Genomic DNA, 16877 nt, shown 5'->3' with positions numbered 1-16877 from the left:
CTAATGGATTTACTGACACTACTTTATATAATTCAATACATAATAAAATGAAAATCTCTTGAAAATGCATATGAGTGCCATCATGTTGAGGCAGTTATTGCAGGAAAGGGGAGAAAGTAAAAACTATGTGTGGAATAAAATGATAAAATATTCTTATTTCATCATCTTACCTTTTGACTCCTTTATATTGTGAGTTCCAAATATGGTCAAGATGAAATGTGTTTATTTTGCCTTGAACTTTATCACTAATGTACCAAAGGGGCATTTCATGAAAGCTAAGCAGTATGAATTTCCAATAAAGCAACCAAGCTCCCTTAAGAAGTGCTCTGGAAGGAAAATTTCTCATTGTTTTGTTGTACTTCTCACCACCAAGTCAAACCAACTGCCAATACCAAGTTGAACAGGAAGGGTGTCATGACATCAAATATTACATTCCACTGGTAGTGAGATGACCATTATGTTTCTCAGAGCAAGCATGGCTTCATAAGCCAGTTCCTGTTTGCAAGTTGATCTCACCAGTGATCCAGACAAATGCATACTGCAGCAGCAGTGTGGGCTAGTGGGAAGGCTGGTAGCTTCCTAATGATTCTGCATAGCCTTTGGACACCATGGTGGGTCTGGAGCCATAAAATGGTGTGGTTACAATGCCGGAGGTGAAAATACAGCAAAACTCCAAAGTAATGTGGACTAAAGCTGAGTGTGCAATTATTTTCTTGAGTGATGATCACAAGGAAGATAATATCATCCAATATCTTTCGTCATTAAGTGGGATGATGGACTATCCTGATGGACAAGTCATTGCTCTCATCCCGATCTCTACTGGATTAGGACACATCTCAGAAACAAAGCAAAAAAATTCTCCTTCTGCCCTTCCCCACATAAACAAACAAAACAGAAACAAGCTCTAGTGGCTCTTTCTCTAGAACAGTAGGGAGCATGACAAGCTATTAGAAAATAGCATAGACTTCCACTTTAGTCGGTATGGATGATGTCTTCACAAATATTTATTGAGCCCTATGCTAGGAGCTTGGGCTAGAGAAATAAATAAGACAAGTCCTATTCTAAAGGAGCTTATAGTCTGCTAAGATAAAAGATAAGCCCTTTTTGTCTCAAAATGGAACATGCATGGACAGCTGGGATTTAATATTCACAACAGAGGATTTTTTTCAAAGTCTTTCACCTATTGTGGTTCCCTCATGATGATTTGCTACTCTTTGGGGATGACACTATTTTCACCCTATATATAGCTGTCTGATTCAAGCTCCACAGATTTAATGGGGGTAGGGGAAGCATTTCCAGGTTAGAATAAAACATAACGTTCTTTTGCTCAACTGAGCTTTTCACCAGCACTGCTTAGACACTGAATCCTGGAAACATGGTAGAATGTGATGCCAAGAATTCGGCAAGGATCTGGAGAAAATCAACCGAGCTTTAACTTAGCATTTTACTGCCTCTTCACAAAATGAACCAAGAATAGACAAAGACATATAAACTTCGTGATTTATAGTTTTCAAAATATTTTCTATGTTTCTCCACCATGTATTTGTTTTGCTTTAAGTCTTTTGAATTGGTACTTGACTGATAAGGATAAGCACTGTAAATGCCTCCAAAAGATAAGAATTCCTTCTAGCTTGGGAAGAAAGAGAAGGAGAATGATTATAAAACCTCTTGGAGAGCACTCACTTTGTTTAATTTTCCCTCTAGATTGTTAGAAACTTGAGAGCGGGGAACTGCCTTACTCATCTGGGTCACTTCTGAATCTACCTCAAGTGCTCCAGAAATGTTTGTTGAATGAATGTATGAATGAGGCATGGATGAATGTCTAGGTCTTGAAGGAGAGGAGGTAGTGGATAAAGAAAGATGGGGGAGAGACTGAGGATGAGACAGAAGCATTTGTACAGTGTGGGAAGTGTGGGCAGATGCATGTGTGGGGAATGGGGGCAGGTTACATGATATTAGTATAGTTGAACGGAAACGCATCTTGGCAGAGGAGGCTGCAGAAAGACTCTGGGGCCACATTGGTGAATATATCTGCTTTCTATGGTACCGTGGCGGCCAGTCTATCATTTCCACATCTTTTCTCTTTTATTTAATTTTTTAAGGCCACACTAGCTCAAGCTCTAGTAATGGGTCATCATTTAGTTCCTATATTAATTTATGGATATAAAGAAGCCTGCATTTTTGGGCTACCATGTAAAGTTGAGCAGGCTGTATACTGCACAATTCACAGGAACAGTTATAGATCTAGTACAGTGCATGACAGCACTGTGCTCCCTCATTCTCCCTATATTTGTAATGAAATACATTTACAAATTGATAAATTGCTGGAAGTGCAACACGTTGAGAAATACTTTTAACTATCTTTCTTCTTTACCCATTATATAGTCCTGAAGAACCCCTGATTCTTTCATTTTCCTCAGTCTGTGATGGTTATATTACAGAAAAAATTGTGTTGCCTTTTTGTGAGGCTTCCACATTCTAACTCTCAAAAATCAAAGGGTGTCTATTTTGAACCATTCTATATTGGGTAGGGTTCTGATGTTGCAGTTCTTGGGTTCAAATTCTGGCTCTATCACTTAATGTGTGATCTTGTGCAAACTATTTAACTTCTCTGTGCCTCATTTTCCTTAGTTGTAAAGTGGGAATCATAAGAGCTCCTACCCTATAGGGTTAATGTAAGAAATAACTGAGATAATCTATGTAAAGCACTTAGCACAGTGACATAGGGAGTGCTCATAGGTGTTTGTAATTATGCTACTAAATTATTATTGCTGATACTGGACTTCCAGGTTGAGCCTGCTGGGCAGAATTCCTCCTGTGCCCCTACAGCTGGGACGGCCCATCCAGAGTCTGTCCATTTCCAATAAGCAGGGCAGGTGTCCACATTCCTCCCAGGTTGTTCATTCCACAAGAGTTAACCAGATAATCCCCAGCTATGGGTTGACAGATCACAAAAATACACACACACATGGTGCACACAACTTCCCCTTTGCTTCAGAAACTTCTAACAACAATGCCACAAAATCAGGATGTTGTTAGGGCTTCCCTCCCTGTCTCTTTCTCCAGTCTATCCATTCAAATGTCATTGTTGGGTTTGAGAGGGAAATGGGGGATATGTGAGTCCCGAGAACATTTCATGGGTAACAGTGGAGCTCTGGCAGATAACAATGGTTTTTGGTAAAGGACGAGCCCAAGAAAGAGAGAGAAGACGGTTTTGTTGTTTTTAGTGGTGGTGAGTGTGTGCATGTGTCAGATTGTAAATGGGGCAGAGAATATCTCGGATCTGGAGAGGGACGTGGAAATCAAAGATCAAGTTGCAAGGGGAGAGGGGTCTAGGGTCAGGTGAACAGTGAGAGAGGAGGAATACACTGGCAAGTTGAAAAGCAGGATTCAACAATGAGCAAGGACCAGAGAATCATAGCATGTCTTCTCTCACTGAATCATTTACTCATTCATTTGACAAATTGTTCTTGAGCATTGACTATGTGCTGGAGTGTGTTAAATGCAGGGTATTCAACAAAGAACCGGACAGAATCCCTACTTTCATGGAGCTATCATCTAAAGGAAACAAATAAACACATTTTTGGTGAGAAGTTATATCCTAGAAGTAAGTGCAAGGCATTATGGATATGAGGGGGTGTCATTGGTCTGATCAATTTTCTTGGAGAAAATTTGGTGCTTTCAGGAACAGCCATGGGATTGGCACAGCTGGGGTAGACTGTGGGAGTGAAGTGAGGTGAGGATAGAGAGGTAAACAGGAGCAATATTATAAAAACGATCTTGGGATCAAAGATTAAAGAAATTGTTCTTTATTGTGAGGGCACTCTGCAATGTAAAACTTAAATATTAGTTATATCTAAAGGCTTGGAATCCAGGGAGGGAAATTGGGTGGTTATTTCCTTGAATATATTTTATATAATATGAAAACTCAACTGAGGATATTTACTGGAAGGTGCCTCCTCACTTATGTTTTCCTTTATGAGAGATGAAAGATTGTCCCCGCCTGTGGCAAGGCACTCTCCAAAGGGAAGTGATACATCTTCAGCCCCACTTAGCATCTCTTCCTCTTTAGAGCAAACCTTGTGCCAGCCTATATGTTTGCTGTGGGTGGGTTTTCATAAAGCTGTAAAGAAGAAAAGGAAACCTATCATTTATTACCTTCCCACAGCCACATTCATATTCCTAAGTCTGGCCTTCAAGGTCAATTAACTTCTTCCACCCAAACTCATACTATTCCCCATGCATGGGTCCTCTTCTCTGGTCAAATGGATTGCAGAACATGATATGTACCTCCCTGCTTGGGTTCCTCTGATCTTGTTTTTCTTTTTAGTCTTGCCCTCTTCAAGCCTCATTTTCCTCATCTATAAACTGGGGATCATAATATCTTATTCAGGATGTTACACAGATCATGTGTCTGAAAGTACCCAGCATAGTTCCTGGCACAAAAAACATCATTCAACAAATGCAAGCATTTGCAAAACTCAAGTTCTAGATCCTTGTCTGCATGTCACAAACTTCAATACTCAAGTGTTTTCTGCTCATGATAACCTGTGAGTAGGCCCTATTGGTATAATGCCTGTTGTAGAGATGAAGAAATTGAGGCAACAAAAGATCAAGTAACTAGCCAAGTTACATAGTTAAGAAATAGCAGAGGCACGTGTATACCTATGTAACAAACCTGCACGTTCTGCACATGTATCCCAGAACTTAAAGTATTAAAAAAAAAAAAAAAGAAAAAAGAAATGGCAGAGCTAGGATTTGAACTAGGTTGGCTGGCCCCAGAGCCTATATACACAGTGAGTATAACTCTATACTCACTTTCTGACCAACTTCTGTTCATCTTTGAAGGGCCAGGTCACATGTTACCTCCTCTCCTACTTTCCACGGCAGAGTTAGTTGCTCCATCCTAGGTACTGTCATAGTACTTTAAATGTAGCAATTATCCAGATCTACAGCAATGATCACATTAACATTGTTTATTTTTATGTGTGTGTTTATTTGTATGTGAGTTTCTTATGGAAGAATCTGTGAATTACTCAAGGCTGTATACTTAGCATAGGGCTTGGCACATATCTGATATACGAAACTATACACTGAGTCTTCATTGAACTAGTAATTCAGCTAAATTTGATGATCACGATGATGTGGCTGGAGATGAAACATGGTTGAATGGAAATTTCAAATGGTAAGAACCATAGTGCTCAGCTACTGGCTGTTTGTGCCATGAGTTTGGTGATATTTTTGCTATTCTTTTTTTTTTTTTTTTTGGGTAGTTAAATGACTCCTGTTTAAGATGTCTCAGGGCTCCTAAGCCCTTTTTAGCTACACGTCTTCCCACCCACTCCCTTCTGAGAAGGACTAGTTCATGGCAGATGTGACTGCCTTGCGAATACCAACAGAAGAAACAAAGAATGTGCTGAAACCTATGCCTTGCAACAGTTATTAAAATTTCACCAGAGGTTACACAAACAAGAAGAAAGAATGACTGAAGGAGGCTCAGCCCCGCCCCAACATAAGCCATGATCCATATTTTATTGTAACAACACCTTACATTTGCATAGTGCTTTAAAATGTATAATCCTCTCCCCTCTATTATGTCACCTGATTCTTACAACTCATTGCATTAGACAGGAGAGGCACAAGGAGAGAAAGAGACTTGTCTAACATCATGTGACCAGTGGAAAACAAAATTGGGAGGAGGACCTGTCTTCCATACAACATTTATGCAACGTGCCAGACAAGATGACCCAGTGGCTAATTTGATATTGAGGGGTTCCTGTCCCCAGAGTGCGTATATCTGGTCTCCTAAGTACTATGAAGACAGAAAAGATTTTGCAGATGATAGACATGAAAACACTGAAGAATGGGTCAAGGGATAACATGCTGAGGGTCAAAGAAAAGATGAAGAACATGAGCTTAGGGGTGAAGGGGAGTACAAGGTGATATCCACTCCTGGAGGACCAAAAGAGAAGCTCTGTCACAGAAGGAGGCAGCATGTTGAAGTTCACAGGATAAAAAGAAAAATTTAAAGCATTCTGCTTCAAAAGAAGAGATGAGATAGGCATGCCCGAGTTCAGAAGACAGAGGAGGTTTCAGTCTGCATGAACTGCCTGGGCAAACTAGTTATGTTGAATGCTTTTAAAGGATTCTTCTTTCTCTATGTTGTCATGCCCTACCAGGGGATCTAAGAGACCCATCAGATCCCCTGGCCTGTGCTTTCCACTTCAATTCCCTGTTCCCACCATACTGGGCTTACAGTCTGTAAGGCTGTAGGAATGTGGAGAAACCCAGAAACAGGAAATGGGGTGAGAATGTCTTCTCTGATGTTGGCACTTAAGTTTGCTTTGTGATTCCTCGTGCCTTGTGCCTCTGGTTCCTGCAGACTCTGTGGGCTCTTGTCTCAGATCCTCTTCCTGTGGCCCACTCTCCTGAGTGTCAGGTGCCAGGGCTGCTCTGGTTCTTGGTTGTTCAGGCTGCCCTTTGCCTCAGGTCTGTGGTCTGCTCTTCTCCTCCACTGCCGACCACAGGCTCAGGCTGGACTTGCTCTATTCTGGCTCCCGGCTACAAGCATTTGCTGCCAGTAGCCTGGTGTTGATGTGGTCTCCACTTACTTCCTCAAAGAATGTGGTACTATACTAGAGACTGTCTGCAATAAGGAAGCATTTGTCCCATTTGGGAATACCTGCTAATCGGTTCATGTTTATAAAGATGCAGCTCATGGCCCATGAGCTCTTGCTGGTCATGACCAGAGAGAAAAAGAGACAGGGAGAGTTCCAGCCATCTGCAAATGTAAAACAAGGCAGAAACATAGCGCATTCTCAAATACAGCTGAAAGCACTGCAGCACAGGCAGCTGAATCCCGTTAAGAAATCATGAGGAATCTCTGTATTCCTGCCATTGTAACGAAGAAGAAAAGAATCTCTAAAGATTTCAAAAAGAAAACATTTATGAGCAGCAGACTTAAAGTTCTGCAATATCTCACAAAAACAGAAAACAGTCACACACACTCCTCTGACACTTTCTAATGGCCTTACCTAGGGAGACCCCAGAAGGGAATTTCCACTCCCCTCAACCAAGGAGCACCTGCATCTGCAGGAGAACGTCAGAGCCAGGTGGCCCCCTCCACTGATGCAAGACCCAAAGGCCTGATGTTCCGGGAGTGCAGACGAGGCTCTCTTTATATTCACAGCCTATCTTTGTAAAGGTTATTTCATGTTGATAGATAAGTTGGAATTACTTATCTGCCTTAACTCCTTTCTCCCCAATTTTTAATTCAGACTGCCTCTGGATCTTAAAGTTAAAATGTAAGCCATATTTTAAAATTAAATAACAAATTGAATCTTAAAATTCAAATTTAAGCCATTCTCAGCAATGAAAGAGGATTGATAATGTTCCTAGTAGCCATTTTGTGTGACTGGTGGGGCACCATCTCTCTAGGCATAAAAGCGGTCTTTTAATAGGCCCCATGCTGTGATAAAAAAAAAAAAAGGCCAAATTGGTCTTACATGAGTGCAGCACATTTACTTTGTATTTCTTTATTATCCTTTTTAAAATTTCTTATTTGATGCTTAATTTTTATGGGCACATACTAGGTGTATATATCTATAGGGCACATAAGATATTTTGATACAGGTATGTAATGTGTAATCATCACACCAGGGTAAATAGGGCATTCATCATCTCAAGCATTTATACTTTCTTTGTGTTACAAACAATCCAATTATCTTCTTTTAATTATTTTAAAGTGTACAATAAATCATTGTTGATCAGACTCACCCTGTTGTAGTATCAACTATTAGATCTTATTCATTCTATCTAACTATATATTTTTGTACCCATTAACCATTCCCACTTCCCCCACCCCACCCACTACCCTTCCCAGCCTCTGGTAACCATCATTCTACTCTCTATATCCATGAGTTCAATTGCTTTAATTTTTAGCTCCCATAAATGAGTGAGGACATGTGAAGTTTGTCTTCCTGTGCCTGGCTTGTTTTACTTAACATAATGTCCTCAAGTTCTGTCCATGTTGTTGCAAATGACAGGATCTCATTCTTTTTTTATGGCTCAATAGTACTCTGTTGTGCATACGTACCACATTTTCTTTATCCATTTGTCTGTTGATGGACACTTATATTGTATTTTAATAATTCAAAATGAAAATAAATCTCAAAAACAAAGACTTCTTATCAGGGTAGCTTTAAAGGCTCCGTGGATATTTAGATTTTATTTTTGCATGTGCCCTGATTTATGCTTGGAAGACAACGGTCCAATAAATTCCAGGGCAAAATCAGAAGAGACTAGAAAGGCTGAGCAATGAGAGGGAGAGCCTATTGCACCCTTCACTCTGAAAAGGTGGTGGCTAAGGGCAGAGAGGACTGATGTTTACAAAACCATAAGAGCTGGGCAGGGCTGCCAGGGCAAGCACACGAAGACCTTCCTGAGGGTTAATCAAAGATGGCTTTAGCACAAATAAAAGGAAGCATGAAGTCACCCTGTGACTAGTAATTCTATGAAAACTGTTACCCAAGAGAAGCTTCACAGAAAATAAAAAAATAGGTTGAAGAGGGTGATGAATTTAGTAATAACTAATTATTTTGGGATTCTGGGAATGCCTCCTAAAAAGCAATCTTGCCTTATTTCTTTCCCTAAATATCCCTAGTTGTCATTGTATTAATAGCATCAGGTTCCTTGGTTAGAGAGACAACCAGCCCTGTGGTCTGACTGATACATGGTGATTCTTTGACTCCTTTATGCAAATGATGGTCTTGGTAAGTAGTCATCTGCCTCCTACCTTGCTTCATTTAAGGTAAGTGTCCAGTCTCCTGAATTTAATAACTTGGACATAGAGATTTGGGACACAGGGACTATCTTCATCACCATAACTTGAATACAAAAGACCAGCGTGATGTTGACTCCACAGTAGCATCCTAAGAATTCAGTATGCCAGCAGAGCATCATAAATACTGCTTCAGCCTAATGTAGGATTCCTTTCTATGCCTTCCCTGAGATCTGACTCCTCACAATATTTACTTTCTTGTAAAGTACTAAAGAAAAGTAGCAAATGGATGAGGGAGGAGTGTATTCCTGGAATATCTGTTTCACCTTAAGAAATTTCCTCTGTCCCTTTTCACCCTTCTTTCCTCCCCCATCTCTCTCTCCTGCTCCTTGGTCTCACATTGGCATAAGAGGTGATAACAGGGCCAGATGGGCATTGAAAAGTCAGTGGTCTTCTCAGAATTTCAACACCAGGTCACCTTATTGGCCTATAACCCCTGCTTTCCTTCCGGTAAGTGGCTAGTTATGGGACCCAGCAAGGGCATTTGAAAGCACTGACTGAGGACAAAGTGGGATTTAAGTGATGCATAACCCCCTTTATCCTCCATAGTCTATCTTAGCTAGAAGCCTATCATAGGACTATCAAGGGCAACTGAGTCTTCTCCCAAAATGAACAAAGAAAACAACCTCATTTCTATATCTCAGCTGTGTCTGAAGGACCATTGTCTAGATAGATCCCCTTCTCTCAGATGATTTTTGTGAGTGGGGGTGGGGCGGGGAAAGTGTTGTCTATGAAAGCATCGTGTGATAAAACCTAAGAATGTGAAGATTAGTCTTCTCTCTGTCTCCAAAAATTTACTGTTAAATTTCAAGTGGGTCTATAAGCCTCTGACTCCTCAAGTATGTATTGAAATAGAACAAAAGGACTAGTTTGAGGAGACAGCATTAAGCTTAGCTGATGGAAAGTAAAAGCTCTTTGAAATGATTCCCTTAAAGGCCTTGGCCTTCTGAATTCAATATGCTCCCTTTTCAACCACCTTAGGCATTCATTTTTAATAAGTCTTTACAAAGTAAATGATTCAACAAAGGAACTCAAAACTGTGTTTCTGACTGGCAAAAGAAGAACAGATTCCAGATGTTTCTCATTTTTCTGTGTCACTAATTCAAACTCAGAAATCTCTTGTTTATTGGACACTTGTTTAATCCTAACGTTTTACATACCTCCCCTCTAAGAACCCCCTTTCTCTCTGTCTCCCTTCTCTCACCAAAGCCATGTACAGGGCAATACGCCATAGATGTAACTGTACCTTTCCAGCATATGCTATGAAATATTTCAACTTATGCTAGAATGAGATTTCCTAATCATATATAACTGTTTGCAAAGATATGCTGATTTCTTCTCCAAATCATACGTATTTCTTGACAAGTAGGTATCAGAGTCTCTTAGACTCAGTTTCCTCATTTATAAAATGAAGATACTAATAGACTGTACTAGTGAGGATTGCTCTAAAAACTAATGCAGATAATCCAGGAGTACTTAGCAAGTACCTGGCTTAATAAATATTAGCCATGATTAAATATTTTATTAATAGATTTATAAATTCAAAAAGGTTGCATCAAACTTGGTCTCATTAGAAACAAGCAGACAGGGGAGATATCAAGTATCTTTCTTTGCATGGCTCACCTACCTGTAAGTTTTCTCATCCCCACTAGACCAGCAGTACCACCACTACTATGTTTTATCTTCTATGAAGGTTTGTTATTATGTCACCTCCCTGTTCTCTGCTCTTCTAGTTCCTTGGCCACTGCTGGCACTCCAGCATAAGGCCAGATAGAATTAGGGACATGATAAAATATGGAAAAGCATCATTCATAGCCTATCCTTAGTGCTAGGAGAGTACAGAATAGTGCCTGCTATTAGCTCCTCTAATGTTCACCAGCCCTTGGAGCAAAATCCAGAAAGCCAGCTGGGTGACCCTGGTACAGAAGATCAAAGGACCAGAAGAGGATCTTGAAAAATGATTTATTTCCCTAACCTCTATTCACCGTACAAAGCAAAACACATCATCAATTTGCAAAGATTTCAGGAGAAGGAAATTTCCCTAATCTTTCACATAAATGCTAAGTGTTTTCAGAACTGGTGATACTGGATAGTGTGGAGAACTCCAGCATACCCTATATACTACAAGAGGATAGAATCACATTTTGTGTGACAACATAAATCCTTCATAAAGGACAATACAATCCTTTACAAATGACTTCAGAGGCACACTGCAGTGTCGAACTCCTCAGCTCAAGTGATCCTCCTGCCTCAGCATCCCAAGTAGCTGGGACCACAGGCACGTGCTACCAGGCCTGGCTAATTTTTATTTTTTGTTTTTTATAGAGATGAAGTCTCACGATGTTGCCCGGGCTAGTCCCAAACTCTTGGCCTCAAGTGATTCTCTTGCCTCAGCCTCCCAAAGTGCTGGGGTTACAGTCATGAGCCCCAATGCCCAGCCATGCCGTGGATGTTAATTATAAAAGGCAGCCATCCTAGTAGCTGGACACCCATTTATAGATGTGTCTTCCATGACTATTTTCCTTTTCAAAGCTCACAAGGGATAGAAATCAGTTCATTAGTTGACAATTTCTGCTGAACACATTGTTTTGATGGAGTCCCATATTAGAATTTAAGTTGTCATAAAGACAGTATGTTTGGAATAATGTGTGATTTGATGAAGCAAACTTTAGCTTGCTAAATGAGGAATGGATGAACCTGAAGGAAGAAAAGGCAATGGAGAAAAGAAAGGAAGAAACATTAAGTCCATGAAATTCCATCAACCCAGAGAGATATTTTCTATTCCTTTGGTCCATGAAACCTATCTAAAACTGGTTCTCAAAACTGTATGTGCATCAGAGTATCTGGAAAGTTATTAAAGGACAGTGGAGAGCCTGAAAATTTGCATTTTTAACAAGTTCCCTCGTGGTGCTGATGCTGCTGGTCTGGGAACCACATTTTCAGACCCACTGCTCTCAAATATATTTGGAATTGCACATGATTGGAGATCTTATTTGACCTTTCCCAGATTACAGTCCAGAGATCTGTCCAAGACTGACACCATCTTTAGATTTCTTAAACTTGTTTTTTTTTTTTTTTTTTGAAACAAGGTTTACAGATTCACATTTAGCACTTTTTACCTGATGAAATTTGACAAATTTCCAATCAGAAGAAGCTTCATAAGAAAAAAATTGATGTGAAGGCTGTTGAGAAAAAAATAAGGAACAATCAAGAAAAGAAAGATACATTTCTCTATTTTTATAATTAGCATTAACTTTTAGACAGATTAAACACCACCGTTTCAAAGATACATCAATTTTATTTTCTCCATCATGTTTATTAGCAACTTGAACAAATTTGCAGATGAAGAAAATGCAATTGGACTAACAATGTGACAAGTTAAAAAGAAAATTCTGGCCGGGCATGATGGCTCATTCCTGTAATCTCAGCTGTTTGGGAGGTTGACGTGGGCACATCACTTGAGCCTAGGAGTTTGAGACCAGCCTGGGCAACATGGCGAAACCCTGTCTCCACAAAAAATACAAAAATTAGCTAAGCAGGGTGACATGCTTGTAGTCCCAGCTACCAGGAAGGCTGAGGTGGAACTATCACTTGAGCTCGGGAGGTCAAGGCTGCAGTGAGCTGTGTTCACACCACTGCACGCCAGCCGGGGCAACAGAGTAAGATTCAAAAAAAAAAAAAAGAAAGAAAGAAAATAAAATTTTGTGATTCAACAATAAATTCTATTATTAAATAGAAAGTGACAATAATGTCAAGAGTTACGATAAAATATTCTAAACAATGTTAATTAGTGTTTATTCTGACCCTGGTATTGTTTGCCTAAGTTAAGGCACTATTTTTAGTAACAAAAGTATTTTGGTTATCATTTTCTTTTTTTTTTTTGGCATTCCAAAGTCTGCTTCCTAATGCAAGGCTGTTGTCTGTTTATTTGATAATTTATTTCTTTTTCTGATTACCAAACAATTTGGGAAACTCTGAGAACTATAAAGAAATGTCTGAGAGGCACCTCTGTGTAGTGTTTGTGAGGGCTAGTATGAAGATAGGGCTTCTTCAGTAAAAACCTTTCTGGCTGGGCTTACGCCTGTAATCCCAGCACTTTGGGTGGCAGAGGTCGGGGAATCACCTGAGGTCAGGAGTTCAAGACCAGCCTGGCCAACGTAGTGAAACCCTGTCTCTATTAAAAATACAAAAATTAGCCGGGCATGGTGGCACAGGCTTGTAATCCCAGCTACTCAAGAGGATGAGGCAGGAGAATTGCTTGAACCCTGGAGGCAGAGGTTGCAGTGAGCTGAGCTTGCGCCATTGCACTCCAGCCTGGGCAACAAGGGCAAAACTCCATCTCAAAAAAAAAAAAAAAAAAAAAAAGTAAAAGCCTTTCTGGATATTTTATTAGCATTTCCAGGTAAGGGAAGAAATACAATGTTTTCCTTTGGTCAGGCAATCAATTCATACCAGAGCTGGTCCCTTCACCGTAGCCTCTTGATCCCCTATCATATCAAGCCCATTGGACTTAAGGATCTGTAGAGGTCATTGTTTCCATACTTCTTCTTCACTCACAAATGGTGCTGGACAATTCATATAAGTACCGCGCGCTAACCGATTGCGCCACTGGAGCTCCAGTGCTGGACAATTCAAACCACTCCCAGAACCATCCTTGGGCAGCCTGGCACACATGCCCAGCTGTTCTGGATTTTTGGCCTACTACTGGCCACAGAGAGATAACTTTAACGGGCCTTGCAGTGTTTGCCATTTCTTAGTCACCCCTCCTCACTTCCATACAGGGACAAAGATAGTGGTCACTCTTTTCTTGAGCTTCAATGCTTGCTCCATTTCTCCTCCCATTACACCTGTTTCTGAATTAACGCTGCTTACAGCTCACCCTGTACTCCTCCAAAACACTGTAAGAAGAAGGCCCAGAGAGTTCTGACTTGTGAATACAAAACAGGAGCTTGACATTCTTTAGCTGGACCTATCGTTCTTCTAATGCCTAAATCAATGGAAGGTTTCCTGCAGACAGGAATTGGCTCAGAAAATTTCTCATTCACAGTCAAGGCTTGTAAGGAACAACATCACCTCCACGAGACTAAATATAGCCTACGATATTTTTATTCTAGAAAAGACATAAATGAACTCATAGCTATTTTGCCAAGTGCTTTCTTCTTAAACATTTATGGCAAGCCAGCGCTTCTCAGCTCGTCAGGGCAAGATGCCCACAGATGTTAACTTGTTAGCTTGCCTAGGCTAGAAATTCAGGAACTTCGAGACACGAAACTCATTCCTAGTATAACTACCTATTTGTGTGTCAGCAAAGACTATTTTCTTTTCCCTTTATTAAGGAAAATACCAACTGCAAACATTTATTGAGCTTTGAGACAGCTATAAAAGAAGTATTAGATATGAGTCTTGTTCTGGAAGTGCTTATGATCAAGTCTGAATACACAATCTGTACACAAGAAATAATTAGAAACAAAGAAAGGAGAGAGTTAAGCATTAACTGTGCAATACAGACCTTACAGATGTATGATGTCAGCGTGTTGGGGATAGCTTTAAGGATGTGATCAAGAAAAAGGATAAAGGATGCATATGATTTCTACAAAAAGATGGGTGGGGCAGGGCATAGTGGCTCATATCTGTAATCCTAGCACTTTGGGAGGCCAAGACAGGAGGATGGCTGGAGGCCTGCAGTTTGAGATCAGCCTGGGCAACATAGCAAGCAAGACACTGTCTCTACAAAACAATTAGCCAGGCATGTTGGCACATGGCTATAGTCCTAGCTACTAAGGGGACTGGGGCAGAAGGATCACTGGAGCCCAGGAGTTGGAGGTTGCAGTGAGCTCCGATGCCTCCATTGTACTCCAGTCTGGGTGACAGAGTGAAACCTTGTCCCTAAAAGAAACCATACACAAAAGCGGATGGGTAGTCATGGTAGTGTCTAGAAGTCTCATGCTGGTAACCAGAGGGTCAAGGGACTTTTTAATTTGACCTTCACACATTTCAAAACAAATTTGAGTTAGTTGTCAACATTAACAAGTCGAAAGTTTTACATTAAAATACATTTTTTTCTTTTAAAAAATGAAGAGTCTGTCAAAATCTGTCCCGTCTTTCTGCATGGTAACTGGCCTATGTTTCTGCATGAATTGGAGCTAAGTAGCACCCATCCCATCAGATGGGGCACTAACTACTCCTTTCCCACCTCCCGTCCCACTTCCTGTTGCTTCTCTCGCTCAACCTTTTGCTTTGCTCATCTGTAGCAAATGTCTGGCTCTTGTGGGCGTTTTCAATCCCTGCTGTGCCTTAACAGAGCCTCCTGCATAGGGGGCCTGTGACAAATGCTCAACCTCAACCAGTTCTATGAAAACAAGCAATCCGGCCGGGCGCGGTGGCTCAAGCCTGTAATCCCAGCACTTTGGGAGGCCGAGACGGGCGGATCACGAGGTCAGGAGATCGAGACCATCCTGGCTAATACGGTGAAACCCCGTCTCTACTAAAAAAATACAAAAAAAACTAGCCGGGCGAGGTGGCGGGCGCCTGTGGTCCCAGCTACTCAGGAGGCTGAGGCAGAAGAATGGCGTGAACCCGGGAGGCGGAGCTTGCAGTGAGCTGAGATCCGGCCACTGCACTCCAGCCTGGGCGACAGAGCGAGACTCCGTCTCAAAAAAAAAAAAAAAAAAAAAAAAAAAGAAAACAAGCGATCCTGCGCTCTCAGTCCAACTTCTGCAAGGCAAAACAACTTATACACAGAAGGATACTTTACAAAACTTTCTTCTTAGTCTAGAAAGGAAACTATCATGGACAACACATGCAAATAGTTTAACTTTCGGTTTTGAAAGTATTGGGTTGGTGCAAAAGCAATTGTGGTAAAAAGTAATGGCAAAACTGCAATTACTTTTGCACCAACTGGATACATTGGGGATAATAACTCAAAATGCATATCCGAGGACGGTGGGTTGCCTGGCTACTGTGTAGGAAGGTTGGAGCTTCATTAACTCTTGCAGCTCGATGAATTTAAAAAGACCCAGGTGAAACAAATATTACATGGGAAAATTCGGATTGAAAAGCAGATAAATTGAGGTTGCTTATCCTATTTTTCAGAAAATGTCCCTATTTTACAAAGAATTTTTCAAAGCAGAGTTGTTCATATATATTTAAAATATGGTCAAATCTACCTGAAAAGCAGCACTGTGTATTCTGTAAAGCCAGATACATCTGTATGGGTCTTTACTGTGGACAATCGATTCTTTACTGTTTGTTCTGAGGAAATGTAGGGCGCATCCAAGTGGTTGGTCAATGCAAGCTGCATGTGCTCAATTTGGAATGAGTTTTCATGCTGGTACTGGAATGGTCATTCATTTGTTCATTTGACTATCCTAAATGCATACATTTCTTTAGCCCAGTGGGCTTTGTCTTGAGATGGAGTCTCCCTCTTTCACCCAGGCTGGAGTGCACTGGCATGATCTCGGTTCACTGCAAGCTCGACCTCCTGGGTTGACACCATTCTCCTGCCTCAGCCTCCTGAGTAGCTGGGACTACGGGTGCCCACCACCACGCCCGGCTAATGTTTTTGTATTTTTAGTAGAGATGGAGTTTTACCACGTTAGCCAGGATGGTCTCGATCTCCTGACCTTGTGATCTGCCCGCCTCGGCCTCCCAAAGTGCTAGGATTACAGGCGTGAGCCACCGCACCCTGCCACTGTCTTGACTCTTTTAATAAACAGCTCTGTGAACTTGGAGAGATCCATTAAACTTTCCTGGTTTTTGATCCTCAAATGAGGGAACATAACAACACAAAGTGCCCCAATTCATGACTTCCATCGAAGGCCTCCCACCTCTAGAACTGCTGCTGTTCCCTGAGGCCCCACTTCCTTCATTGTTAATGGAGGTGGTTGGGCTAGATCTTCAGAGCCTATTTTTTTTACCATGGCATTGTCTAGCTCTTGGTGATTCATTTAAACAAAACAAGGATGACCCACAACTACCTGCCCCCACCACCAGCACCACCACCATCACCATCACCCCCATCAGAAACCTCTTGTCTATT

This window comes from Macaca fascicularis, chromosome 7, assembly GCF_037993035.2.
Source record: "Macaca fascicularis isolate 582-1 chromosome 7, T2T-MFA8v1.1".
NCBI classification, from domain to species: Eukaryota; Metazoa; Chordata; class Mammalia; order Primates; family Cercopithecidae; genus Macaca; species Macaca fascicularis.
The sequence above is the reverse complement of the archived record's forward strand: the minus strand, read 5'-3'. Positions refer to the sequence as shown.